General features: G+C 52.2%; 1 protein-coding gene across 6 annotated transcripts in view; it reads left to right on the forward strand.

Moving 5' to 3' along the window:
- Positions 1 to 26,442, forward strand: part of Tns1 (tensin 1) — a 195,033-nt gene that overhangs the window by 50,071 nt on the left and 118,520 nt on the right. Inside the window, exon 1 of one of the 6 annotated variants that reach the window (XM_052193082.1) lies at positions 18,473 to 18,657. The exons of the other annotated variants lie outside the window; for them this stretch is intronic. The gene's annotated coding sequence lies outside the window, so the exon portion shown is untranslated. Of the gene's footprint in view, positions 1 to 18,472; positions 18,658 to 26,442 lie in introns of those variants that run through there. 6 annotated transcript variants of the gene reach the window in all.

A 26,442-nucleotide genomic window follows, 5' to 3' on the forward strand; every position in this document is an offset into this window, starting at 1 on the left:
GGAGCCTGGTGAATGTCGTGTGGCTCATGCGTGCATGCTCGAATGTGTGCACATGTGTGTGTGTGTGCACATGCACGTGTGTCTGTGAGTGCATATGTGTGTGTGTGAATGGTGTGTGCCCTGCTGCTGGCTAGGCCCTGTGTAAGCTGCAACTTCCCAACCAGGGAAGGCAGAAGAGGTCTGGTGAGGCCCCCAGACCTTGGTGTCGGGTGCAGGACTGGACGGGGGCTAGACAGAGTGATAATGCACAGTACTCCCTGCAGCTGCTTCTCTTGCTCCCCCTCCCCCACCCTCCCTGGCTCACACGTGAGGATGACGATAAAAACGCACACTGCCTGACCTCAGCGTCCAGGCATGTCCCCCCACCCCTCCACCAGCCACCTCACATTCCTAGAGCCGAGGAGGCCAGGGCTACTCTCCACCCTCAGAGCATCTAGCTGCCTCTTTGGCCCCGTCTGAGGCTGCTTCCTACCCTCCCGGATCCACTCAGCCAGTCTTTGCAGAGGCCTGAGTGCTGAGGGACACAAGGGTGGGTCTGAGATGGCCCAGATCTGAATACTAATCGTAGTAATAATAGATGTACTTATTATTTATTAAGCAACCAGGCACCAAGTTTCACATTAACCACTTTCTATAGATCATGTCAACAAATTCTCGAAATACTCCCACGAGAAAAGTTGCTGTTTTTAAAAAAATATTATTCCAGTTTTAGCATGAACGGGAAAGACCCAGTGAGGAGAAAGGGTACCTGAGGGTCTGAGAAGTAAAGGTGCTTGTCCAGTATCACAGCTAAGACGTGGGTGATGACAGGACCTCAGTGATGCTAACGTCACATGTCTGTGCCACAGACCTGAGAGAATACACTAAGATGGGAAGCCAGGCTCACTTAGCCTGGTGTCCCTTGGGCATTGGATGTCAGGAGGGATGGGTGAGCTCTAGCAGTACTGAGAGCCATGGGACATCCTTGTGGTCCCACCCCAGCTGGAAGGATAAGGTTAGGAGCCTAGGTGAGTGTCAGGAGGCTTTTTCCAGGATGTGTCTGGTGCCTTTGAATGCAAGAAAAATACCCCTTATCATGAGATGAAGGACACCGGTTTCTCCTCCATGCTAACTGGGCACATCTGATTAACATCTAGCACTTCCGGGAGGACCTAGGGACCAATTCTCACCCTGAGTTGGTGCATACTTCTGACTCTAAGCACAAACTTCCCTTCTAACTTCCAGTTCTCTTCCTGATCTTCCCCTTTCTGCTGACTTCCCCCATGTGGGTGGTAGCTTTCTAGATTCTGCCAGCCTGTATGGTCCAGTCCCTCTGTCTTTCTCTTCCTCATGTGCCTCCCACAGATGCCTTCCTTTCTGTCATCTTTCTGAAGCCATCCTTGCTCCAGTCCTGCTCTGTCAGAAAGATTTCCTTAAACATTGGAGAGACAAGTTTCAATTCTAGCTTTGCTGCCCAGGACCTCCCTCCGCTAAACCTTCCCCTCTGTGAAGTGGTTACAATGGCATCTTTCTTCTAGAGAGGTTTGGGGACTGGAGATGGAGAGTTGGAGCAGAGCTGCTCTGGAGAAATGGCGGTGGGGATTAGAGTTGATCCCTCACTTTCCATGTGGCTGCCCCCCCCCCCACACACACACACTGGCTTCCTCTATATGGCTCGTGGCCTTGGGGAAGCCATGTGCTTGCAGGTTCAGGGTGCAGGTAAGGTGGTCTCTCTGTGCATAGATGTCCCACACGGGGAACTCAAGAGAATTTATGGGTGTCCCAGCTATAGCCAGGCACATCTCTCACCCCATAGAACTGGGTTGCTGCTCACTGGAATCAGTGCTGTGTGTTGTAAGAGGCTTTTTAACTTCCACTTATTCTGAGGGATAGGATTTGTGGACTTTTTCAACAACTGTGTGTGTGTGTGTGTGTGTGTGTGTGTGTGTGTGTGTGAGAGAGAGAGAGAGAGAGAGAGAGAGAAAGAGAGAGAGAGAAAGAGAGAGAGAGATATTCTTTTGTCATTGTTGTTGGTTTTGAAGCAGGATCTTAAGTACTTTGCATCCTTGGTCTTCCTGCCTTCACTTCCGGATGCTGGGATTATGGCCAGTTTATACAGAGCTGGGGATCGAACCTAGAGTTTCATGCATGCTAGGCAAGCACTCTTCCAACTAATATGCACCCCAGCCTCCGACCCCCCCTTTTTAAAGTGGGAGATTTAAACCATACACACACGGAGTGAGACTCTTACAATGACTCCTGGTCTCTCTGCTCAGCAACCATTGGTCCTGTGCTGTTTTTGCTTCCCCAACCCTCTCCTCCCTACATTTATTTGTTTACTTTTTTTGCTGGAGTGTGTTTTTAAAGCAAGCCCCAGACATGATATCATCTTTAATACTTCTGTGTGTGTTGTTAACAGATAAGGACCTTTTATTTTAACATTGTGGTAATACCATTAACCCAGTTAACATCGTTAATAATACTTTGAGATCAGCTTCTACCCGGTCTGTGTTCAATTTTCACTGATTATCTTAAAAGCGTCTTGCCTCTCTCAGTCTCTCTGGGTCAGACAGAACGACTTGGAAAGGATGCTTTCTGGAGCCTAGGTCTACTGCAAGGCTAACCTGCGTCATCATCACCTTTAACGACTTGCCAACCCATTGAGAGAGTGCAATCACTCTCTCCTACAGGTCCCTAATTCTAGCATCCCTCCGAGACTTCCTCCATGCCCCTCCTCCCTGCAGATTCTCGAATGGTGAAGTCAAATCAGGAGTCTACATCTGGCCCTGGCTGTGCTTGCCTTGAGGAGTAGGATGGGGGTAGAGCAGCACCTTGGGGAGCGTCTGCAGGGAGGGGAGGTTCCTGCTGCTTTGGGTCCTCATCCAATGAGCACCAGTCCTTGAGATGTCCATGTAAGGATGTTGGATTGCTCAGAGCATGGCCAGTGGGCAGTGGTGGAGGGGCTGGCTATGGGTCAGTCAGCTCTGAGAAGCACAGCCAGCTGCTTTGCAGGGTATGGGACTGACCAAGACGGGGATGGCAGGAGAAGCCCACCTCTGACTGTGTGTCCATGATACCCTGCTCCCCTGCCTCCGCAGGTCCCTGCCAGCCCTGCCCCTGCTCTCCCAGCCTGGTTGCTGCTCTCATGCCAGGAAGCTCAGTCTGATCCTCCTTACCCTCAATGGGTCGTCCTTGGAGCTGGGAATGTCACCCTCCAGGGGACCCCCAGCCTGCTTCCGTCTTCTCCTTTCCTTGCTCAGGACACATCACTTCTTAGTACTGCCAGCTAGAATGGTTGTGTTTGGGGAAACTGAGGACATGGGTGTGTTCAGGTCCTCATCCCATCCCCGGGATCCTGGGTAGTTTTGATGAAGCTGGCACCCTCCTCTGGCCATGCTGTCCTTATCTGAGGAGTCTCGAGATCTCACTAACTCTGCCACCAGGAGGGATGGCTGATATTTGAATATCTCTGTATTTCTGTTTCTCTCACTCCTACCCACTCTCTGTACACACACACACACACACACACACACACACACACACACACACACACACACGAGTTGCTCAGATTTTAGAGGATCAGCCTCAGAACAGGGTACTGTTGAGGGTTACAGGGTCCCACAAATGCCCATCCATGGATCCAAGGCTCCATTCTCTCCCCCCCTCTCTCTCAGGATTTAATTATTTTATGTATATGAGTACATCATTGCTCTCCTCAGACATACCGACACACCAGAAGAGGCCATCAGATCCCATTACAGATGGTTGTAAGCCACCATGTGGTTGCTGGGATTTGAACTCAGGACCTCTGGAAGAGCAGTCGGTACTTTTAACCACTGAGCCATCTCTAGAGCCCCTCTCTTCACTTCTCCTCCTTAGGTCTGGCTGGTCCCTTTGTCATCCTTAGATGGTTGCCATTTTTCCTCTTATTGACTTCAGTGCTTCCACCATCCCATCCCCGGTGTCATGTTCATGGCGCCCCTAAACTCTGTCTCATTCCCCAGGGCCCAGTTCTTTGTCTGTGCCTCTCTCTCTTGTTCCTGTGGATGGAGGAGCCCCTGTCTTTGTTTCCTCCAGACGCTTTGTGATTCTGGGGCTTGTGAGGTGAGATGGGGTGGGGGTGAGGGTGAGGGTTATGTCCTTCTGTGCCCTAGTCTGGGATCACCCTTTCACCCTGAGACAACTGCAAAGATCACATCACCCCGAATAACTCTCCAGCGACTGATATCTGATTAGCCATCGTCCACTAGGACCTGCATGGCCGAACACCAGTTCCTATAAGAGACAGTTTTCGTTTAACCAGAAGGAGGATTGACCCTCACCTGGCCGCTCTATCAAGAGTGTCCAGGAGGAAGGGAAGTTTGAGGTCATGGAGACCAGGCTGAGGAGCTGGAAGGTCTGGGGAAAGTCTGGGTCTCTTCCTTCACTGTCACCTGAGGAATCACAATGCTGGCCTTAGGCTATGGTCAGGAGGTCATGGCATAAATACTGTGCCCCCATGTGGGAGTGGCCCCTATATTCTTCCTGAGCCCAGGCTCTGCCCTGGCACTGGAGGTGGTATAACAGGGTGTCAGTTGTCTGTGAGGGACAGAGTGGCTCCCTCAGCCCTCTCCTTTCCTACATGTATGGTCTGTTCCCTTTTCCCTCCTTCCCTGACTGTATGTCTCTGAAAGGAACTGATCCTGGGCAGCCCAAGGGACCCTGGGGAGGGAAAACACAAGAGGATTCGTGGCAGGCCCCTGCCAAGTGTCTGTGTCCCGGCGCCGGCTTCTGCGCTGCCCTAGGACAGCACTGCGGGTGGGTGGAATCCACAGGGGTGAGACATCGAGGCTGGGACGTGCCGGGGATGCTTGGGGCTGCTTATCTCGGCTAGGAATGCACTGTAGTATTATTAGCCAGCAGCCTTCTCGCCTAGGAATAACCCCCTGGGGGCATGTTGGACACCTGTCCAACTCTGCCTGCCCAGACAGCCTGTGGGTGCTTGTGCCTGGCCAGCCACCGTGGATAAGACTCTCAGGCATGTTTGCGTGCCCGTGAGGGTGTGCAGGGGTGGAGTGCGAGGTTGGGTCTGCATGTGTGCATGGTTTTTGTGTGTGTCTGTGTGCACATGGGCCTGTGGGGGCATGTCTGCTGTTGTGGCTCTTTTGGGGCCTTTATGCATGATTATGTACATGGATGTGAGCATGTTTAACCCCACCTCCGTGTGCAGGTGTGTGTGTATGTGAGTTTCAATGTGTGGGCTGTAAGTAGTATGTGGGTCCTTATACTTGCACGAATGCCACAATGAGTGTGTATATGTGTGTGTGTGTGTGTGTGTGTGTGTGTGGCTGTGGCTAAGTGTCCTCCACTTAGGGGCTCCCAGGAAGAAGAGGCTGGATTAGCTGTCCAAGATCATCCTCAGCCAGATAAGTGAGTTCAGGGCTAATCTAGGCTACAGTCAGTGAAAACAAAACAAAACAAAACAAAACAAAACAAAACAAAACAAAACAAAACAAAACAAAGTAAAGCAGAAGAGCTCGATGTCACTCTGCTCTAAGGCCTGCCTCTGTCACCCCCCAGCCTATGACATAGGTGAGTGAGATCACCTGCCCATGCTCACTCTCCTCTTCTGTGTGGTGGCGATGGTCACGGTTCCTACTTGCTAGACTGACCGGGAAACGTCTAGGAAAAGTCTAGCAGTGTGTGGAACACACGCAAAACTTCAGAGTGATGATGCCACAATACCACAATCACCACTCTCTGTGACGTCATCTTCATCTCTGCCATCTCCACTTCCATCCCCACCACCTCCAACTCTACCACTTCCATTTCCACCACCTCCATCTCCACCATGTCCATCTCCACCATCTCCAACTCTACCACTTCCATTTCCACCACCTCCATCTCCACCACCTCCATCTCCACCACCTCCATCTCCACCACCTCCATCTCCACCACCTCCATCTCCACCACCTCCATCTCCACCACCTCCATCTCCACCACCTCCAACTCTACCACTTCCATCTCCACCACCTCCATTGGCATCATCTTCATCACCACCTCCATTCCCATCTCCATCACCTCTGTCATCACCACTACAACCTACATCTCCTCCATCACTACCACCACCTACATCTCCTCCATCACCACCACCACCTACATCTCCTCCATCACCACCACCACCTACATCTCCTCCATCACCACCACCACCTACATCTCCTCCATCACCACCACCACCTACATCTCCTCCATCTCCACCACCATGTTCATCACCCCTTCCATCTCGGCCACCACCTCCACCACCATCTCCATCATTATCACCACGTCTGTCACCACTACCTTCTCTGTCACCACCCTGTCAACACCATTACCATTGGCTTTTCCTTTCTGGCTTTCACCTCCTGGCTGGGACTCCTAGGCAGGGTGAGGGACCCTTGCTTACAGCAAGGAAACCAAGATGTGGTGAAGGGCTGAGGTACAGTGGTGGCTGAGGGTTGTCATGGGAGCAGAATAATAGCTCCGAGAACCTGGCTCTACTCCTGCATGCTGTGTACCATGCTGTGCCACCCTGCTCAGGTTACAAGGTGGCAGCACCTTGGTAGCCTGGGGAAGCGAGGAGAGCTTGGCAGGCCTTCTCCTAAGTTGCAACGAGCCTAGAGAACCTTCTTGGGCAGCCCACGGTTTTCCCCAAAGCTTTGGTTCTGGCTCTAACTATCCATCTTCTAGCCCCGGATCCACTGTGGGTTACAACCCAAATAGAGAACAGAGCTGGTGCTCAGGAAAAGGACCAAGGGAGGAGGCCCCACTATCCCTGCTCCCCCCCAGGCCAGGCAACAAGAATTGGCCATCTGGTTCTTCACACCTGATAGGGCTGCCAACTCCTACCTTCTGCTCCCAACTCTGACCAGACAGTTCTGGAATTCCTCGGAGGCACTGGGCCCCCCTCAGAGTCCTGCTCCTCTGTCCTGGCTCAACTTTGCCAGAACTTCCCACATTCTGTCTCCAGGGAGCATGCCAGGTTGTCACCAGCACTGAGGAGGTGGAGCTTGTACTTTGACGCCTAGGCACAGTGGGCCAATGTCGGGGAAGCAGAGGCAGGTGAGGTCTGCAATGGCCCTGGAGGCCAGCTCTTTCCTGGAAACATGTTTTTCAAATCAGAAGAAGGAGGGGGAATAAAACAAAACACCCCCAAAACAAAAACCAACAACAAAAACAACCACTGACTTTTTTTTTTGAAATGTGCAGTTAATGGCTGGTTGGCTGTGCATTATTAAACAGGCAGCTGGAGACATGCCAGGGGACACTGCTCCAGCCAAGACTCCCAGCCTGAACACAGTGTTCCAAGAAGCAATCACCCACAGGATCCTTGGGGAGGAGCACCTGGAGGAGGGGCTCCAGCTGCTGCCCCCTTGCCTCTTCTGCCCAGCTGCACTCTGCTTCTCTTGCAGAAAGCAGGAATATGCTGAATCTGCCCCCCCCAATCCTTTATCTACCCTGGGTCTATGATCTGCACTGTCCTCATGTTTTTGAGGCTCCTGTATCCATCGCAGGTGCAGCCAATGCCTCATCATTAGGCTGGCGGAGTACAGAGGCCGGGAGAGTGCTCCAGAGAGTTCCCTCCTGGGTTCACTAGGACTCCTTACTCATCTTCTCTGGGCTTCAATTTTACCTTCCTCTGATAGGGGTAGAATTGGTCTGAATTCTAATTGGGTGGCCTTGGGGAGAGCTTGATGAACATCTCTGGGAGCCCTATTGCCCCATCTTTGGTCTTATTGGTGACATGAAGAGTCATAGTCCACTGCTTCCTGTGCACGTGCGTGCATGCGTGTGTGTGTGTGTGTGTGTGTGTGTGTGTGTGTATGTGCATAAGCATGCCTGTGTATTGTGAAAGTTAATATGGAAACTGCATCTTTTTTCCTTTCTTTTTTTTCTTTCTTTTCTATATTCTTTGTTTACATTCTAAAAGCTTTCCCCTTTCCCATTCACCCCCCCCATATGTCCCATAAGTCCTCTTCTCTCCATCCATTCTCCTATCTTTCCCCCTCCCTTTTCTCTGTCCTGGTACTCCCCTATAATGCTGGATCAAGCCTTTCCAGGATTAGGGCCCTCTTCTTCCTTCTTCATGGGAATCATTTGATATGCTAATTGATCTTCAGTATTCAGAGCTTCAGGGATAATTAATATCTATTTATCAATGATTGCATTCCATGTGTATTCTTTTGTGATTGTGTTACCTCACTAAGGATGGTATTTTCCAGTTCCATCCATTTGCCTAAAAAAATTCATGAATTTGTTGTTTTTAATTGCTGAATAGTACTTCATTGTGTATATATACTACATTTTCTGTATCCATTCCTCCATTGAGGGACATATGGGTTCTTTCCAGCTTCTGGCTATTATAAATAGGGCTGCTGTGAACATAGTGGAGCATGTGTCCTTATTGCATGCTGGGGAATCCTCTTCCTGGTATATGCCCAGGAGAGGTATAGCAGGGTCCTCTGGAAGTGTCATGCCCAGTTTTCTTAGGAACTGCCAGACTGATTTCCAGAGTGCTTGTACCATCTTACAATCCCACCAGCAGTGAAGGAGTGTTCCTCTTTCTCCACATCCTCGCCAACACCTGCTGTCTCCTGAGTTTTTAATCTTAGCCATTCTGACTGGTGTGAGGTGAGGAAATTGCATCTTAATGCTCCCTCCAACACCTTTAGAGACTGTGTGGTGCCGGATGGAGAGCTTGGTCTTCTAAGTCAAGCCCTGCTTCCCCTGTCTGTTTGGAGGTCACGGTTACTGACTTGTGGCTTCAGCTCTCAGTGAGTCCCTTAGCTGTGCATACTGAGCTTAGGCCAGTGTCCGCATCAGGAGAGGAGAGTCAGACTAAAGCATGAGCGAGCTCATATTGATTTCTGTCTGTGGCGACGCTATACTAGCACACAGGTCAGAGGGGCTTCTCGATCTTGGGGACCCCTCCACCACAGGCCACTTGTCCCTTTCCATTGTTTGTGCTATGTGTGTGGCTTGGTTTCTGTGTGTCTGTCTCTCGAGGGTCTCCTGCCTTTAAGACCAAGTGTGCTTTCAGGACAATGGCTCTCTCTGGCTTTGCTTGGTGGCTTGACCTTCCGCGAGTAACTCTCAGGGCCTGTGATGAAGGAATGAATGGATGAATGAATGAATGGACAAGGGCCAACTGGAACAGGTTCAAACCAGAGGAACAGTAGAGCATTGGGGTGTGGGAAGATCCAGAGATTAAGAAAACTGAGAGGGGATGTCCAGCCTGTGCTGCAACTCTCCTTGGAGACAGTGTGCATGTGTGTGCTTAGGGGAGGTTTCTGGTGAAGCCTTGTAGGGATTTTGTTCTGTAGGATAGAGCAAGGACTTCAGGAGGCCCTGAATCCCATGGTTTGTACCCATGGGAGCCACGGTAGGTGGAGAGAATGGGCTTGGATGCTATGGGCAAGAAGGCTGCTTGATCTTCTGCTGGGCCAAGGAGAGGTCTGCAGTGGACAGGGCATGCACCAGCCTGTCAGTCACTGAGATCCCTGCCACTTGGATAGTGTTGCTGGGTCTCATGATGTAGCCTAGCTTGGGTTCGGATTAATGATCCTCCTGTCTCAGCCTCCCTTGGATATCTGGTTACTGTCATGCCCAGGGCCCATAGAGCCATTGAGGGACTTAGAACGAATGCGTAGCCATGAATTCAGACATCTGAAAAGCACTTGGTACATTTGAGCATTCATTAGCAGGGTCAAAGATGGATAAAGATGGATAGAGAGATGGATGGATGGATAGATAGATAGATAGATAGATAGATAGATAGATAGATAGATGGATGGATGGATAGATGGATAGATAGATGGATGGATGGATGGATGGATAGATAGATAGATAGATAGATAGATGGATGGATGGATGGATGGATGGGTGGGTGGGTGGGTGGGTGGGTAGGTGGATGGATGATGGATGGATGGATAGATAGATACATGGATAGATAGATAGCTGGATGGATGGATGAATAGATGGATGGATGGATAGATAGATGGATGGATGGATGGATGAATGGATAGATAGATGGACACAGATAAATGATAGGTAAATAGATAGATGATGGATAAACAGACAGACAGACAGACAGACAGATGGGGGAGTCATGGTCCCAGGGTGAGGGGGGTCTGTGAAGGGGGAGGACTGTTTCACCCCAGACCCTGCACTCAGTGTTCAGAGCACTTGAATGACCTGCCTGGAGTCACATAGCCCCTAAACAGGTAGCTAGGCATTAGAGGAAGTTCATGCAGTATCCAAGCCTGGGCTCTACCCTCCAGTGCCAGGCCAGGGATAGGTTTCCTTGAATCTCTCATGTCAGGAGGGCGGGCATCCGAGTTCAAGGTGGAAGAAAATGACTACTTGTTCTGTGTAGGGTAGACCCAAGCAGAGTCCTCAGGAGGGAAATCTCCAACTTTCCCTCAGCCCTAAAAGTGAGATCTTACTAAAACCTGCAGCAGCTTTGGACAGTCATCTTGGAGCAAGGTCTTGAGTAGGACATGGAGGGATGAGGGTCACATTGAGAAAGGAAGGGTAGGAGGAGGGGAAGAGGTTAATGTGTGGTGGTGAGAATGGTGAAGGCCATGGAAGCTACCAGAGAAGAACTGGGAGGGAACAGAGGAAGAAGGAGGAGGAGGAGGAAGAGGAGAAGGAGGAAGAGGAAGAGGAGGAGGAGGAAGAGGAGGAGGGAGAGTCACCAAGGGCTTGGGCTGGTGCCAGTGGGTAACCTCAGACTTTGGATGAAGTATCCAGCTGGGGCTAATTCCCACAGGGCTATTGAGAGGGGACCAGTGGAAGCTCTGAAGGTGAGAGGCCAGTTGGTTAATGCAATGGCTTGCTTGGGACAGCATGTGCCAGTCAAGTGTCCAGCCACCATCTAGACCACCTGACCTCCCTTCTGCCCAGCAGCCAGCCTGGCTAAAGGTCAGCTTGTGGTGTGGCCAGCATGTTCCCTAGAGGCCACTGCCCACAGACCTGGCCATGTTACAAGACTGTCCCCTTCATAGTAGCTGCTTCTGGCTTTTCTCTGCCTCTTGGACAGTCAGTGGGGGCTGGGATTGGGTCTGGTTCCCAGGTTTCATAGATATTGGGCAGAGGCAGGAGGTGGTGGGAGGCAGAGACCCGCCTCACTTTCCCAAGGCCATCCTCACGTGTGTGTTTATGCACCATCTTTGTCATCTAAAATAAAAGAGCAGTCCTTGTGTTCCTATCCAGTGGGTATTTATTAGAGTCATCGATGTCCTCGGGATATGCTTTGGTGTAGGGCATAAAGGAGAACCTGACATTTCTGCTGGTGTCTGATTAACGTGGAGTGATGTGGAACCTTCATCTCCCTGGGTCTAGGCTCTGTATTTCTATGAATGTATTCAAAAGCACTGGTAGCTTTAGGGGAGAGTCATAGCCTACTGTCAACAAAACTGAACTTCTCTTCACCTTAAATTGTTGAATTTTCCTGGATTGAATTGTTATTAGTGCTTGTTATTAATTTGGGGCCATTGTTGAGGACAGTAGCCCAAGAGAAAAGTTCCCTTCCTAATTCTGACACACGTCTAAAGTCAGTTTGGTGTCTTCGCTCCTTTCTTGCCCCACCCCCTGTGCATCCCTCCCACACCTCAGCCTCATTACTGATAAGTATGTTGAACAAGCCAGGGCAGAGGACAGAGCCCTTTGGCAAGTCAGGAAGTTGACATTGATCTATTAATCAGCACCCCTCTGCTGGCTAGGAATCCACTAGACTCCCCATCTCCAGGAATGTCACCGTGATTCCACCAACACCTTCCTGGGACTGGGAACATCCACCCATGTAATCTGTGTTTCTTAGACTACAGGGCTAGGGGTGGGGTGGTGTGTGAGGGAGGGGCTCTTAGGCTGCCTGAAGGATTCAGATTCAGGCAAGAGACTGCTGGAGAGGGAGGGGAGAAGGGGAAGGGGATGCCCATGAGGAATCCTGCCCTAGACATAGGGAGGCCCCTGGGGACCCACCCCCAGCTTTAAAGCTGAGTTTCCCAGGGACCCCAGGGGTTTATGTGCTTTGCCTTCTGCTGAGGACTAATATCTGCTTAGAAATGTGCTCCCAAGAACACTCAGGGGAGCTTGGCGGCCATTAGGAGGCTGGGTGAGGAGGCTGTAACTGGGAGGCACCAAGCCTTCACTTACTCTGGATCCAACTACTTTTCCTGGCAGAAAACTGAGGCAGGCTTACCCATGTGTGTACTGGGGAAGAACGGTAGACAGGCTGCTTCCCACTGTACCTCCTGCCTGTGCTGTCTGTCACCAGAGACCAGAAAAGCATCTGTGCCCCACTCCCACACTCCAAGTGTAATGCTGTGGTTCCTGTCAGTGATGGAAATATATGTAAATAAGATGCAAATACAGCTGGGCACTGGCTCTAAGGAGCCATCAGTGAAAATTCAGCATCTGGAAGGGAAGAAGAAAGGGACTTTTGGGGGGCAGTGGTATAGATGAGCCTTCAGAGGTTACCTCTGAAGGAGCCCTGGCAAGAGGTCTCTCAGGGGAGACACTGATGACAGCCTCCTGGAGGACAGTCCGGAGTTATTCTTAGCTACAGAGGGAGGGGCACAGCTCAAATGCACAGACAGTGACTGATGCAGAGGGTGATCCTGGGGTCTGGCTTGCAGCCAGCTGAGCTTTTCCTAAGTCAGAGCCCAGAGCAGTCCCTTGCCCCCTGTCCCTTGAGGGAAGAAGGGCTATACCCAAGTGTGCCCCCCACCCCGGGACTTGCATATCCATCTTTGTCCTCTCAGAGTTGGAGATGGAGGAGAGAGTGGGGTGAGGGTGCTAGAATGGGTGACCTCCCCATCATGGGAAGATTTTGGAGGTGCTCTTTCCTATAGGGCATTTGATCTGATCCTGAGGGTGTGTCGGGTGTATGTGTCGGTCAGAGGACAGGTACCCTCCAGAGTTCCCAGCTGTGCTCTGTGGTGACAGGACTATGCTCAGCTGCTGACTGATCCTACAGAAGGGCTGTGAACTCAGATCTATGACCAGACAGAATCCTTACCACGTCCCAGAGCTCCCTGGGGCATTCATAGAAATTCACGATGTGTAGGTGGGGTTGGGAGAGGCTCCGTGTAGACAGTTGATAGATGCTGATTAAAGTGCACTGGAGAGACATATGAAGACAGTTCTGGGATGACTGAACCACTAGGGCTGGGATGACTGATATAGGGCTGTCTTGACCCATCTGTGTCCTATCTCTGTCCTTGTGCTTTCTTGTCTTTTGGGGCCTTTTGTGTCCTGTCCTGTTGTCCTGTCTTCTTCCAATGGAAATGCTTGTTTCAGCACCTGGGCTGACATAGACCATTCAGTTCTCCCTGCCCTTCTCAATGGCTTTTCTGTTGCTCCACCTGCTCTGCCCCTTTTCTGTCTCTGGCCCAGTCTTTGTACCCTCTCTCAGCTCCCAGCTTCCCTGCTGTATCTTTCTATGGCCCCTCTTCAGCTGACAAGCAACCCATGGGTGCTGCTAGGTGCCAGGCACTGCCAGCAACCTTCTGGGGTCTGGTCTCCTTACTGCCACTGTCACCCTGTCTCCCGCTCACACTTCGCCCCTTGCTCTCCCTTCCCCCTCCTCCACAGTGCTACAACACTGGTTATTATTCAGTTTTATGAGAAACCTCCAGGCCTGCCCCTGAATGGACTGACCACAACTGGAACCAGATGTGCGATTCTGGCTTGGGGATATAAGGGGGAAGGGAGGGAGGGAGGAAAGGGCACGGATGGCTTGAGGGGGGCTGGGAAACCCTGGGAACCGAACCGGGGCATGGAGGGGAGGCAGGGAAGACCTAGGCAGTTTGGAGAGGCACTGGGGAGGAAGAAATGAAGGGGGCAGTAGACTTTTTCAGAAAGTGCCTTTACTGAGGGATGGTTCCTGGAAATCAGGAAGAAAGCCAGCTTTTCCTCACAAGTCCTCCAGCTCCTCTGGTATGGTTTCTAGGGACTCTGAGTTCAAGGTTCCACCCAGATGCGGAAGCCTGCAGGCTGTGAAAGAAAGGTCGCCGTTGGGCAGAGGCCGAGAGAGAAGCCTCCACAGGCTCAGAGGATAGCTGGAGGGGGGAGTGGGCATTTCAGAGGGGCCTTCATGCTGCTGCAGACCTGGGGGAGGGCAGGAGGTGTCTGGGGGCCTCTGGGTATCAATGTGACGCTTCCTGCATCCTCACAGACTTGGTTTTTCTGTGATTGTGCAGCTTCAGAGATAAAGATTTGCCTAGTTATCTTGTTGAGTGCTATGCAGCACTTAGATGTTTCAAGTGGTCCCTTTACCAGTCCACGAGGCCATCCCCCCACCATTCACTCATTCGTTCACTGTCACTGTCACTGTCACTGTCACTGTCACTGATACCAAGTTCCATGTGGGTGCTGCCATCCTCAGTAAGGGTGCTAGATAGAGTAGAGAAAGTGCTAGAGTTAGAGTGTGTGACCCGGCTTCTCCTAAGCTACTTGCGTGCCCTCTGGTCACACAAGATCACTTGCTCACAGTGGCCTTAGAGGTCCCGTGCGTGCTGGGGTCCCTGCTAATTACCCTCCCCACTCTCCAGACCTGTGACTGCCTCTTAGGCTGCAATTCTCCACCAGATCCAGCTGCTACCTGAAGGCCATTGGCCTAGCATCTTCCTTCCACCTTGCTGCTGTCACCCCGGGTACCCTTTTCCTAATAAGGTTTGAAAGTAATTCCTACAATTAGTCAGGGCCAGATGACAGACAGAGAGAGCTACCATGGAGGTCAGGGCTTAATCACTTCCCGGTTCCCAAAGAAGGTCCTCTTCAGAATTCAGAATGGTAAGATCCTGAAGTGGGTGACCATAACTACAGCGAAGTGGACGGTCGTGTAGGTCACTCAGTTGGTTGAGCGCTCGCTGGCTCGCCAACCTGCCATGTATGAAGCAAGGCTTACTTGGGTTTGGCCACTAGCACTGCATAAACCATGCACAGGGGTGCTTACCTGGAATTCCAACATTCAAGAAGCAGAGAAAGAAGGATCAGAAATATTGACCACCATCCCTGGCTACAGAGCAAGCTCGAAGCCAGCTTGGGCTTATGAGACCCTGCCTTCAAAAACAAACAACCTGTAAACGGAGCTGTACTGGAGATCACAAGAAGGGACCCTAGAGCCACTCTAGCCTGGCATCGCTGTCTAGCTTCCAACTAGAAGTAAGGGGTCATGTTATGGAGTTGCCGACCCCCAACCATACTGTTGACGGAGGAGGTGTTTGAGTGCTGATAGAGTGAAAGGGACTTGGTTGGTCTGGAAGTCAAGGGGAAAGATGGAGGGGGATGGGGAGGGAGAGAGGAGGGGCAGAAGTGGGACTGCTAGGGACTGATGTCCGTTGAGAGACTGTCATGTGGGTATAGAGAAGGAGACAGGGCTCTTGGGACCTCTTGAGTAAGAGGGGCTTCCATGTTTTTGGTATGCTACTTGGGAATAGAGGGGAGGAGAGCTGGAGTTAACATAGGATTGTCTAACTCCTTAAGTGGACATGGTGGCCCAAACTCCAGAGGGGCCCCTGGTGTGGGTGCTGGCAGGAGAATAGGAATTGGGCAGGCTGAGGTGATCCAGGGTCACCTTTGACCCAGAGGGAAGGCAGTGAGGGGAGACTTGGTATGGGGCTGGTAAGGAGGGCTCAGCCAGTGTGCCCACAGAGTTTATCATTTTCTTGGTTTGCCATCCCTGGGCAGCATAGATTCACTGATGAACTGAGGCTGCTGACAAGGTTGTGGGTTCTGAAGTGCGGGCCTTGGAGGTGCGGGAATTTCAACTCTATCTATCTGGGCAGTTGTGGGAGCTTCTTCTCTGGAGGAAAGAGGAGAGCATATGGGGGAGGAGTAATGTCACCTTTCTCTGCCCTTCCCATGTAAGTTCTTGAGGGAAGAGGCTACCCCTTCTCATCTGTTCCCAAATGGTTTTATTGTTACTGGGGTACTGATGGTGGTCCTTGTGGCTCTGACTTCAGGTGCTCTGAAGCTTTGTCCCTCCCTTAACTCCTGCCTCACCCCTGCTGCTATTCTGTTCCTGGAGTGAACTGAGGCAGGGTGGGGGTAGGTGGGTGGGACTTGGCTGAAATGAACCATACTTTGGATGTAAACTCATGGACATGAGAGGAAGCCGAGGGAGGCTCAGGATTGGAGGTGCCTCGCTTATGCGGGGAAGGCATAAACTTTTCACACTCACCTTGGAGGTCTTGAGACTAGGGTCACCCAGTGCAGGTTCCAGCACCTTCCTGACAATGCCTGCCCTGCTTGGTCTCTGACCGGCCATGCCACCCAAGCCCTCTCAGGCTCTTGTCCTCAGCTGGGATCACCGGGTGGATGAAAGCAGAGTGTTCTTCAAGTGTCTGGCGTGCATGGGTGTGTGGCAAACCGACTCTCCCCGTCTGTCCTGGTTTTGTTTCTGTTACTGGGAAAAATACCCTAACAAAAATCAACCTAAGGGAGAAAGAGGAGGTCACCTCTGGGGGTCGGGGTCAGGAATCAATGTGAGCACCAGGTTGGGGAGGAATCAAGACGGGAACTTCAACAGCTGGTTCCACAGTCAAGAGCAGAGAGAAACAAATGCCTGTGTTCAGCTCCACTGATCTCTCCGTTCATACGCAGTCCAGGAACTCCTGCCTAGGGGATGGGTGCCCCTCAGAGTAAGCCGGGTCTTCCCATGTCAGTGACTTCATTAGGGCAGTCTCCCGCAGACTTGTTTACAGTTTGCTCACAGGCCAACCCAATGTAGACAGTCCCTTGCTGAGAGTCTCTTCAGGTGATTCTGGGTTGTGTCAAATTGATAACTAAAGCTAACTGTCCCTAGCACTTGGATTAGGGTCAGGGTCAGGGTCAGGGTCAGGATCAAGGATAGAGACAGGAGGATCTCTGTGAGTTTAAGGCCAGCCTGGTCTGTATAGCAAGTTTCAGTCAGGGCAACACAGTGTCTTTGTTTTTTATTTTTTGTTGTTTTTTTTTTTAAGTGGACTGTAGCATTTCCAGAGCCTCCTGTTTGCTTCTGACATGTACACGGTGATCCAAATTTTTCAAGTGCTTTTTCCTTCATTATTTTTAGTCTAAACACATTTCATAGGTACAGAACATTGTACTGATTGTATGGTGGGCTCTTGAGAGTCAGCAAACATTTTGGTATATAATTATCCCTCTCAACCGATGGGGTTCTTCTCCCCAGAGTCCTTAGCTGCTGATTGAAAATATTTGGAAAGAAACTTGTGACTGTCTCGAACAAGTACAGACTTCATATTATTGCCATTCTTCCTTAACAGCTCAGCACAAGTACTAGTTACAGAGAGTGTTTATGCAGTCCGAGGTTTTACAAGTATTCTACGGGGAATTCAAAGCAGATGATGTGGCTCAGGTGGAACAGAGCTCGCTTAGCATGCAGGAGGTCATGGGTTCAATCCCCAGCATCGCCTAAAACCAGGCATGGTGGCCCATGCTTGTAATTCCTGTGCTTGGGAGGTGGAGGCAAGGACTTGAAGTGCAAGGTCAGACTTGGTTAAATGGCTCCTCCAGCTGGGCTATCTGAGATCCTACCTGTCAATCAATCAAGCAGGATCCTGTGCTTAAGTTCTGTGCAAACACTCTGTCCTTTCACGTAAGGGTTGATGTCCACAGGGGATGTCAAAACAGTCCCCGGGGTAATGGTATGATTATATGACATGTCCATCATCCTATTTTTTTGGATGCATTTTAAAGAGAGTGGAAGCATGCTTTTTTAAAAAATAATTTATTTATTCTTATATATATGCGTACACTGCAACTGTCTTCAGACACACATCAGAAGAGGGCATCGGATCCCATTATAAGATGGTTGTGAGACGCCCTGTTGTTGCAGGGATCTGAACTCAGGACCTCTGGAAGAACAGTCAGTGCTCTTAACCCCTGAGCCATCTCTTTAGCTTGGAAGCATGCTTTTTATGAACCGGAACTCCACTCCAGTGACTTTTGAATATAGGATAACATATGTCCTAAATCACTCCAGGAGGGGGACAAAAAAAAGCAGGGGTTATCACATTACATTTGACAGCCAAGGAAAAAGTTCACAAGGGAGATGGTTGGGATTGGTACCCAAGTTGTTGGAACTGCAGCTTGTTCTTCTATGCCATCATCATCATCATCATCATCGTCGTCACCACCCACCACCACCACCACCACCACGACCACCACCACCACCACCACCACCACCACCACTCAGCAACTTTGTGGCAATGTCTTCATAGTTGTATCTTTCCTATGGACTCCTCAACATCTTGATTCATATCTGTTCCTTCCCACTCCTGTCCCCAAACCCTCTGGCCTGTTCCCCAGGAAGCTGCTGGACAGCTCGACTGCCCAGGTGCACAGTGGTGCCGGCCTGATGGAGCACAGTTTGTGCAGCCGAGCGTAGCAGGGGTTAAAGGAGGCGGCGGTGGGGGGCGACGCGCTGACTCCGGGAAGGAGGCGGTGCCCCAGGCCGCCCGCCCGGGGAGGGAGCCGGCAGCGCCCTGGGCGCGCTCACTCGCTCCTAGCCGCGGCCTTGGGACCTGGCTCGGCTACCTCTGCCCTGTTGGGCCAGCTCACTCACCGCTTTTCCACCAGCTTCCTTCCAGCCCCGCCGCTGGCTCTGCCACTGCCCACCGCCCTGGCCTGCCACCCAGTGGCTCCTCGTTTGGAAAGGTGAGCGGGTGCGGTCTGGGAGTGTGTGAATATGCAAGGGTGCAGGGATACAGCCCAGCGGGTCGGCATGCGCTGATGTCTGGCCAGCCTCAGATCCTGAACTTGGGGAAGGTGAAGTCAATCTCTCTCCTGCCACACTTCTAAACTAAGCTAGCCCCATGGGGCCAACTTGTCAGCCCTGCTGCTGTCAGATGGTCCCGAAGTCTGTTCCCGAAGTCGTGTCGCCCTGGGATGTCTGGGGCGCGGCTGCCCTGCAAGCCCTGAGACAGTTCCAGGAAGAGTTTTGTGTTCTGCTAAGTTGCTGGTGTTAGCAAGGTTTTATACAACAGGGAGCAGGGAGGGACCCCTGAGCACCAGAGACAAGGAGGTAGAGGAGAGGGTCTCTTCCCGCCCATTGCAGGCTCCAGGAGGTGGAAGACTGTGGGAAGGGGTGAGTCTTCCCCGCCAGTGGCTGGAACTTCTCTGGGATACCTTTCTCTCTTTGGGGGCTCTCTCTGCCCCCCAAGATCTGTGTGCTACTGCCAGGGAGGGGCTGGCTGCAGGGGGTTAAAGTTTAAAAGCTTCAACATCACTTATCTCCCCTCTATATGAGCCCCATGCCCCATTGCCATGGGCACAGCCTGGCATGTCTGCCCCTTGCCCCTCCCCCAGCCGGTAGGTTCATTCCTTCCTCCCCCCTCTGGGCAGAAATGTCTAATCCAGGCGAGTTAATGAACACACAGGGTCCCCCGACACTGGTGCCCTGCCTGCTACCCCTCACGAAGCTTGGAGAAGCCACCCAGATCTAACCTCAGGACCTGGGCCAGTATTGCTGGCCCAGATGTTTTTAGGTTGTCCTCTGTCCTGGTGCAGGAAACTGTCAGTGGTGTTGGGGGTCAGGCAGAGAAGCCTGCTGGGATCTTGGGCTGGGCTCTCAGCAGGGGTGTGGGATAGGGTTAGGGGACAGGATGGGTTCTGGCTGTTGGTTTCCAGAATCATGAAGTCAGGAAGGCGGTTGTGATGGGAACAGGAGGGACAGCTGGAAAGTAGGGTGCTAATGTTTGGGGACAGGACAAGAGGGCTTCTCTCTTGGAAGCCCTTCTGTGTGGCCTAACAGAGGTGGGGTAGGAGGTGGGAGGGAGGGCCCTTTCCCCTTCCTGAGGCTGCCTGCAGGTGGGGTGGGGACCATTGTGGCTCAGACTTGGCCTCCAGTGCCTCCTGCCCTTGCCAGCTGGCGGCAGCCCTTGTCTCCCAGACCCCAGCTCTCCCCCAAGACTCAAAGCTTACTACAGCCCAAGAACCTTAGGCTACAACCCGTGTGGCCCAAAGGACGGTGGGAGAGCCCTCCATGGCACCAACACTGGGTTCCCAACATGGTCAATGGAGAAGTTGAGGAGAGAGGTTGGGGGAGGGGACTTGGGGAGGACTTTGATCTGAAAGTGAAGATTCTTGGATAGTAAAAGAGATAGCCTAGGAACTTCTTAGACTTCCCTAGTTCAGGCCTTGAACCTGACTCTCTTTTCTTAGCCTTCACCCCAGACTTCTTAAGTATCTCTCATAGAACCCTAGAGCAGAACTCAGTATGGGTGACAGCCAGGAGGAGGTGCTTGGGAGACCAAGAAGGAGGCTGCTGTTCTGGGAGCACCCAGCACTGCTAGACTGCATCCAGGGAGCACGGGAAGACTGGGGATGAGGGAGATTTGACTTGGAAGAATAAGGGTTTAACCAGGGGCTTCCGGAAGTTCTTGCTGGTCAGCAAGAGAGTGGGCTTTATTTTAAGGTAATGAGCGGACTGTCCCAAGGGGCAGTTCGGACAAGCCGGACACTGTGGAAGGATTCCTGTGCCGAGATGTGGTGAGAAAGATGACCTTTAAGGTCTCTGGGGATGCTGAGGTCCTGGGAGTCTTAGAATTGGGGAATTCTCTGGCTCTGGAATTGGGGCTTGGAATGGGGGGTCAGAACTGTGGCTTCAGGCTTGGGGCGTGGGTGGGGACTCACAGGGTCACCCTCCCTGCCTGCACTGGGGAATAGAGAGTGCTTGCATGTGCCTCTCCTGGCACCCATAGCTGACTGGCCACCAGGTCTCCCCCAGCTGCTTCCTGTGCTGCTGTTGTGAAGTGCTTCCTCTTGGCCACTCTGCTTGGCCCTGTGGTTAACTCCTGGAAGGCTGGATGGACCCCGAGGCCGTATGACATGGTAAAGGGGAGGGGATGGTGTGTGCCACAGGTCTTTAGTGTCTGAGGACAAGGAGTGGTTTCTATGAGGAGCCTTCTGAAACTCTGCCCTGTGTGGCTCAGAGTAGCCTTCTTAGTTGTTGGAGATGGTGGGCAAGAGATGCCAGAATCTGAGATTCAGAAGAAGCCAGGGGGAGGCCTCAGTTTCCCTCTTTACAAATACTTTAGGGCTGTCAAGGCTTCCCCAAGTGGCTTGTGTAATAACCAGTGTGTTGGGGTAGTGTTGGGGGTGGGGAACAAGCCCAGGGCATTTGTTGTTCTCCCTGGAGGGGTAGGAGAGGAATAGGTGACCTCCTATGGCCCCCTCAAACCTGTTTTCCCTGGGAAGGAGGGGCAGTGGGGGTTGACACTTCTCTAACCTCAGTGCTGGGGTGGGGTGTCCTGATGGCCTCCTTGGGGTTTAGGGCCCTCCCTGGGTTCCATGCTTTCTAGTTCAGCCTGCCCAACCCAGCTTGCCTCTCCCCACAGCCCACTGTATGGTTGTCTTTGGCCCCTTTGCTCCAGAGGTTCTGCGCATAGCCAGCTTGCCCCTAATCGGGGCAGTACCTCTCACCCTTCTGGCTTCCTCTGAAGAGGAAGTTCTTCTCATTGTCTAACTTGTAGCCCTCATCTATATAGCCAGGAGGTTGGAGAGGTTTCCTAATGGGAGTAGTGTTCCTTTTGGATGAAAGGGACCCAGTGATGGGGCTGCAGAGAGGAATGTGAGGGCTGAGGGGAGGCATACACTGAGTTGCAGGTTCATGTTTTCATCTCACTTATGTTTCCTTGACCTTAGAAAAGGAAACTGGGGCCGGGCGGTGGTGGCGCACACCTGTAATCCCAGCACTCTGGGAGGCAGAGGCAGGCGGATTTCTGAGTTCGAGGCCAGCCTGGTCTACCGAGTGAGTTCCAGGACAGCCAGGGCTATACAGAGAAACCCTGTCTCAAAAAAACCAAAAAAAAAAAAAAAAAAAAAAAAAAAAAAACCAAAAAAGAAAAGAAAAGGAAACTGGGGTTTGGGGATGGAGGATAGAGATTTGCCAGATGACAGGCGGAGCCCCACCCCCACCCACAACAACAACAACAACAGTAACAGCAAACAAATCAGAAAGGAACATGACTGTGGGGGAGGGGGAAGGTTGTTTTTAAACACTGGGGAGGGACAGGCCTCCACTTTGTCCCCAGCATTGTCCCCTGAGGCCTCTGGCTTCATGGCTCCCTGGTTGGCTGGCTTTTAGCTTTCCAGAGCTATTATGCATGTAGAGGTGTGGGCACAAGCCAGCTGAGACAGGAATGGTGGGGTGGGGGGGGTAGATGCCAGCCTCATGCATAGCCTGGGTTGCCTCCAGGGATGCCCTGCGCTGGCGGCTGGCAGCCATAGGGTGACTGGTTCTCGGCTCAGGCTGTGGCTCTGGGCCAGCTCCCTTCTTGTCCTCACCTTGGTTTCCCTGGAGGAATTGGAACCATGAGGACTGGGGACAGTGTCAGTGCCCGGCCCCCTCCTGCAGGGCTTGCTGTGTGTTCCCTGCCTTTTTAGGGCTTTGAGTTCCTGCTCAGGCCTGGGACTGGTGCAGAAGGGTGGATCCAGGGATCCGACCAGATGAGAGCCACAGGAGGGCTTCTGTGAGCGCACTACTCTGCCACAGAGAGCTTCTTCTTCTTAGCGTTCTCTTGGAACGAATGTGGGCCTCCTCGCATTGGCTGCAAATGCTCCTCGCTCTCCCTCACTCTCCCGTGTCTGCCTGTCATCCGGCTGCCCTGGTGCCTCCCTGGCTGTTCCCTGTGAGGCTTTTGGTGCCAACTGAGGCTGGAGGACTGAGGGCTTGGGACAGGCCTGCTGAAGAGCTGTACGCCTACAAACAAGGCTGCTTTTCCTCCGGAGTGTAGAGCAAGGCAGAGGGAGGGCATGAGGCCGGAGCCAGCCTGCTAGGGAAGCCATTCCTATCTACTAACTGTGCTCTCAGCGAGTGATTAGGTCTTGCCTCAGTTTCCCTTCCAAAATGAGACAGTAGTATTTGCCTCGTGGCACGGACATAGAGGCTACATGAATTCATTGATTTAGAGTGCTTCGACGTATAGGATGTGGATCAGCTGGCTGCAGGCTTGCACAGTGTGCATAATAAAAGTGGGTTCTTTCCCCAGCACTGTGTGAACTGGGCATGGTGGTAGACACCTGTAATACCAACACTGGGGAGGCTACAGATCAGGAGTTCAAGATCATCTATGGGGCTGGAGAGGTGGCTCAGCGGTTAAGAGCACCGACTGCTCTTCCAGAGGTCCTGAGTTCAGTTCCCAGCAACCACATGGTGGCTCACAACCATCTGTAATGGGATCCGATGCCCTCTTCTGGTGTGTCTGAAGACAGTGACAGTGTACTCACATATGTGAAATAAATAAATAAATCTTTAAAATAGAAGATCATCTATGACTATAAAGGAAGTTCAAGGTTACCTTGGGATACCAAAAAACGTCTCAAAAACAAACAAACAAACAAACAAACAAAGCAAACAAGCATTCAAAACCAAAGAACCAAAGGTAAGCGTTGCCAGTGGGTGCCATTCATTCCAGAGCCTGCCTCTTGTCCTGTTCTCTTTCATCACAGTTGTTATGTCCCTATCCTAGATGGAGAGTGTAGGTCAGGATTCCATGGGCTTCCTTTAGGGGCTGCTAATAGCAGGGCAGTGTTTGCCTTCCCTGACTTTGCCTCTGTCTGCAGTTAGGAGGCAGGCCTGGGGTTGAGGGGACCTCAGGCTGGTCTCCCCATGGAGCTGGAGCAGATATGTGTTTATGTAGGACTCTGAGAAAGCTGCCATCCCAAGTCCCTCTGGGATCCCTTTCTACCCTTCAGACAGCCACGGCCTGTGTTAGAACCTCCCAGGCCCGACAAGGGCCTGGTCTGCCTTCCTCCAAACAGGCTACCCTTGACTTTATCCATAGGGATGGCATTTATGTTGTAGAGTGGTATTCCCAAGTAAACACTGAACCGGCTTAGACCCTCCAGGGCTCCTTGAAATCTAACTGGCGTTTCTCTCTACAATCTAATTCAGTCCTTTGTTGGTTAGGGGTGGGGATAACCACCCCGGCCCTTCCTGTGTGTACATAAGTGCTGGGAGCTTTGAAGACTGGTCAGTAGGTCCCTTGGCCACACTCTGTTCCCTCACAGGCCTCTACCCTCTCTGAGTTCCATGACTTTCTAGTGTCTCTGACATTCCTCCATTAAGGATCAGCCTTTTGGCTTGCTCTTTTACCCAGAGATCCCCACCCAGGAGGCTGAGGTTGCTCTGGGTCAGGGGTGAGCGCTGTTTCCGGACCCCTGGCCCGCCCAGTTGCAGCTGCAGAAAGCATTAAAGATTCTTTTGAAGGAAGTGTGGTGTAGGCTGATCACGATGACCACTGGATAGACTCTCGCTGGCCTCCCTCTGCAGCCCGGCTCCCTTCTGCCCTTCTAGACTGTTGATCCCTGAGAGATGAGAAGTGGCCTTACCTTGAACACATCCTCCAGAAGGCCTGGCAATCAGCTGGCCCGTAGCCGTTCTTCAGGGAATGGGCTGGGGTTCAGTGCTGGGCTTGGTGCTAGCAGGGAGCAGGGCTACGGCTGAAGCTCCGGGGGAAGGACAAAGGGGGTCTCCACCCTGGGGGCCGCCCGACCTAAGGCTGTGCAGGAATGGTACTCTTCTTACCAACAGATCTCAGGCCGGCCTGGTTCTCTCTCCTCCCCTCATGGCTGAGTTTCTTCCCTCTCTGTGCCTCAGTATCCTCACTGCAGTCAAAGGGTTTGGCCTGATGTAGTGCAGGAGGCTTCTAAAGTGAATCTGCCAGTGGGGGAGTGGAGCTCCTTGGGTCCCTGGCTGTGAAACTTCACCTTGGGTTGACCTTGCTTCTCTCCCGCCCCGCCCCCACCTCTGGCAGTGGCTGGCAGGAAGTCCTGCTTGATTAGGGCCCTAATCACCGGCTGAGACTCCCAGATTCAGAGCTGGTGAGGCAGAGAAGGGCTGGGCTTCAGAGGGGGAGTCTGCCACCAGGGCCCTGGCTGTATGCCTGCCATCTGGGTCTGGAGGAGATGGACTGCTGGTTTTGGCACCCTGGGTCCGGCAATGCCCGTGAGCCTGATGAGGAGGCTAGGAGCCAGGGCCAATCCAGCTGGGCCTGGGGGCCATTCTGATTCCACATTAACAGCCTTTTAGGGCATCCACTCTGTGCTAGGCAGGGTGCCAGATATGGGGCTGGAAAGGCCAGTGAGACACCTTCGAGTTGGAGACAAAGGGGAGTGGACCGTTCTTCGGCAAAACGAGGGAGGGATGGGAAGCAGGAAGCTGGACCCATGAGCTGGTGGAGTAGTTGAGACCTCTAGGAGGAAGAGCCTTTTGAGATGGGCTTTGAAGGTTGAGTAGGAGTTTTACAGAGGCACTTGTTCAGGTATGGGACAGGCATGCATGTAAGGATGGGTATCTTAGTGACTCTCTGTCTTTCTGCTTCTTACACCCCATGTGACATTGGCCTGGCCTCAGTGTCCCACTAAGTCTGTAAGATGAGTTCCACATTCCAGCGTAGCTTTGTGTGCTGTGGGGGAGGGGAGTTAAAACTAGTCTGTGTGCAAAGTGCTTGGTACAGTAAATGCGGTTTAACAAGGGAACCTGTGACAAAGAGTGGCTTTGGGGGGAGCCCAGAGGCCTTGCTTGGGTGGCGAGGGGTGAGAGATCTCCTGGGCCAAGTCAAAGTTGGGAGTAGCAGAGGGATTTTTACCTAGGAGAGACGGATGGGTTTTTGGTTTAGGGAGGGGTTGGACAGGGGGCTCCTGGAAATGAACTCCATCCAGGACCTGTGTCCTTAACCTCTGGGACTGAGAAGTCTTTTTGGTGTTACTGTGTCCTCCTCCAATTCCCTGAACTTTCTTCCTGTGCTCTGAGACCAGAGCCTGCTGGCTCTGGGATCCCTCCCCACACGGGGCTTCTTAATAAGCCGAGATGGTGGAGGTGGACTGAGGGGCAGGCAGCTCCCTTCCATCTAAGGTGTTAAGAGGCTCTTTTAGGGAGTATCTTCTATTGTGGGTCCCAGGACACAGTAGACCCACTGTGTGCTGAATGAATGAATGGTCAAGGGTATCCCTTAGTCTGCTGAAGTCAACAGTGCCCAGTCTGACTTTAAGTGGCTGGTGGGTATGGAGACGGGGGAACAATATTGACCGTCTCAAAGGCCTGGTGCCAGCACATCGCCAGAGCTCAGGTCCTGTATGCTGAGGGAGGAGAGGGAATCTCAGGAGCCGTTGATTCTTAGAGTGAGGCTTATCATGAGGTGGTGTGGCCTTGAGGTTATGTCGCAGGCTTTGCAGCCCCGCTGTGCAGGTTTGAATCCCGACTCTACCTCTGACAGGCTGTGCGACCGTGGTCTGCTCACTCAACGCACCGGCGCACTCCTTGTGTTATCTGTGCTGTGAACGTGGGAATAGAAAAGCGGGGCTGGCCTGCTCCACACTCTATAGCCTCTGCCACTGTGGCTGCCGCTGTCACTGATCCCGGGGAGGAGGCGAGTCAGGAGAGGGAGTGTGCAGGCTTCTTCTGCTTGGGACTGAATGCTGCAGCTGCCTAGATGGGAG

This window comes from Apodemus sylvaticus, chromosome 9, assembly GCF_947179515.1.
Source record: "Apodemus sylvaticus chromosome 9, mApoSyl1.1, whole genome shotgun sequence".
Classification (NCBI taxonomy): Eukaryota; Metazoa; Chordata; class Mammalia; order Rodentia; family Muridae; genus Apodemus; species Apodemus sylvaticus.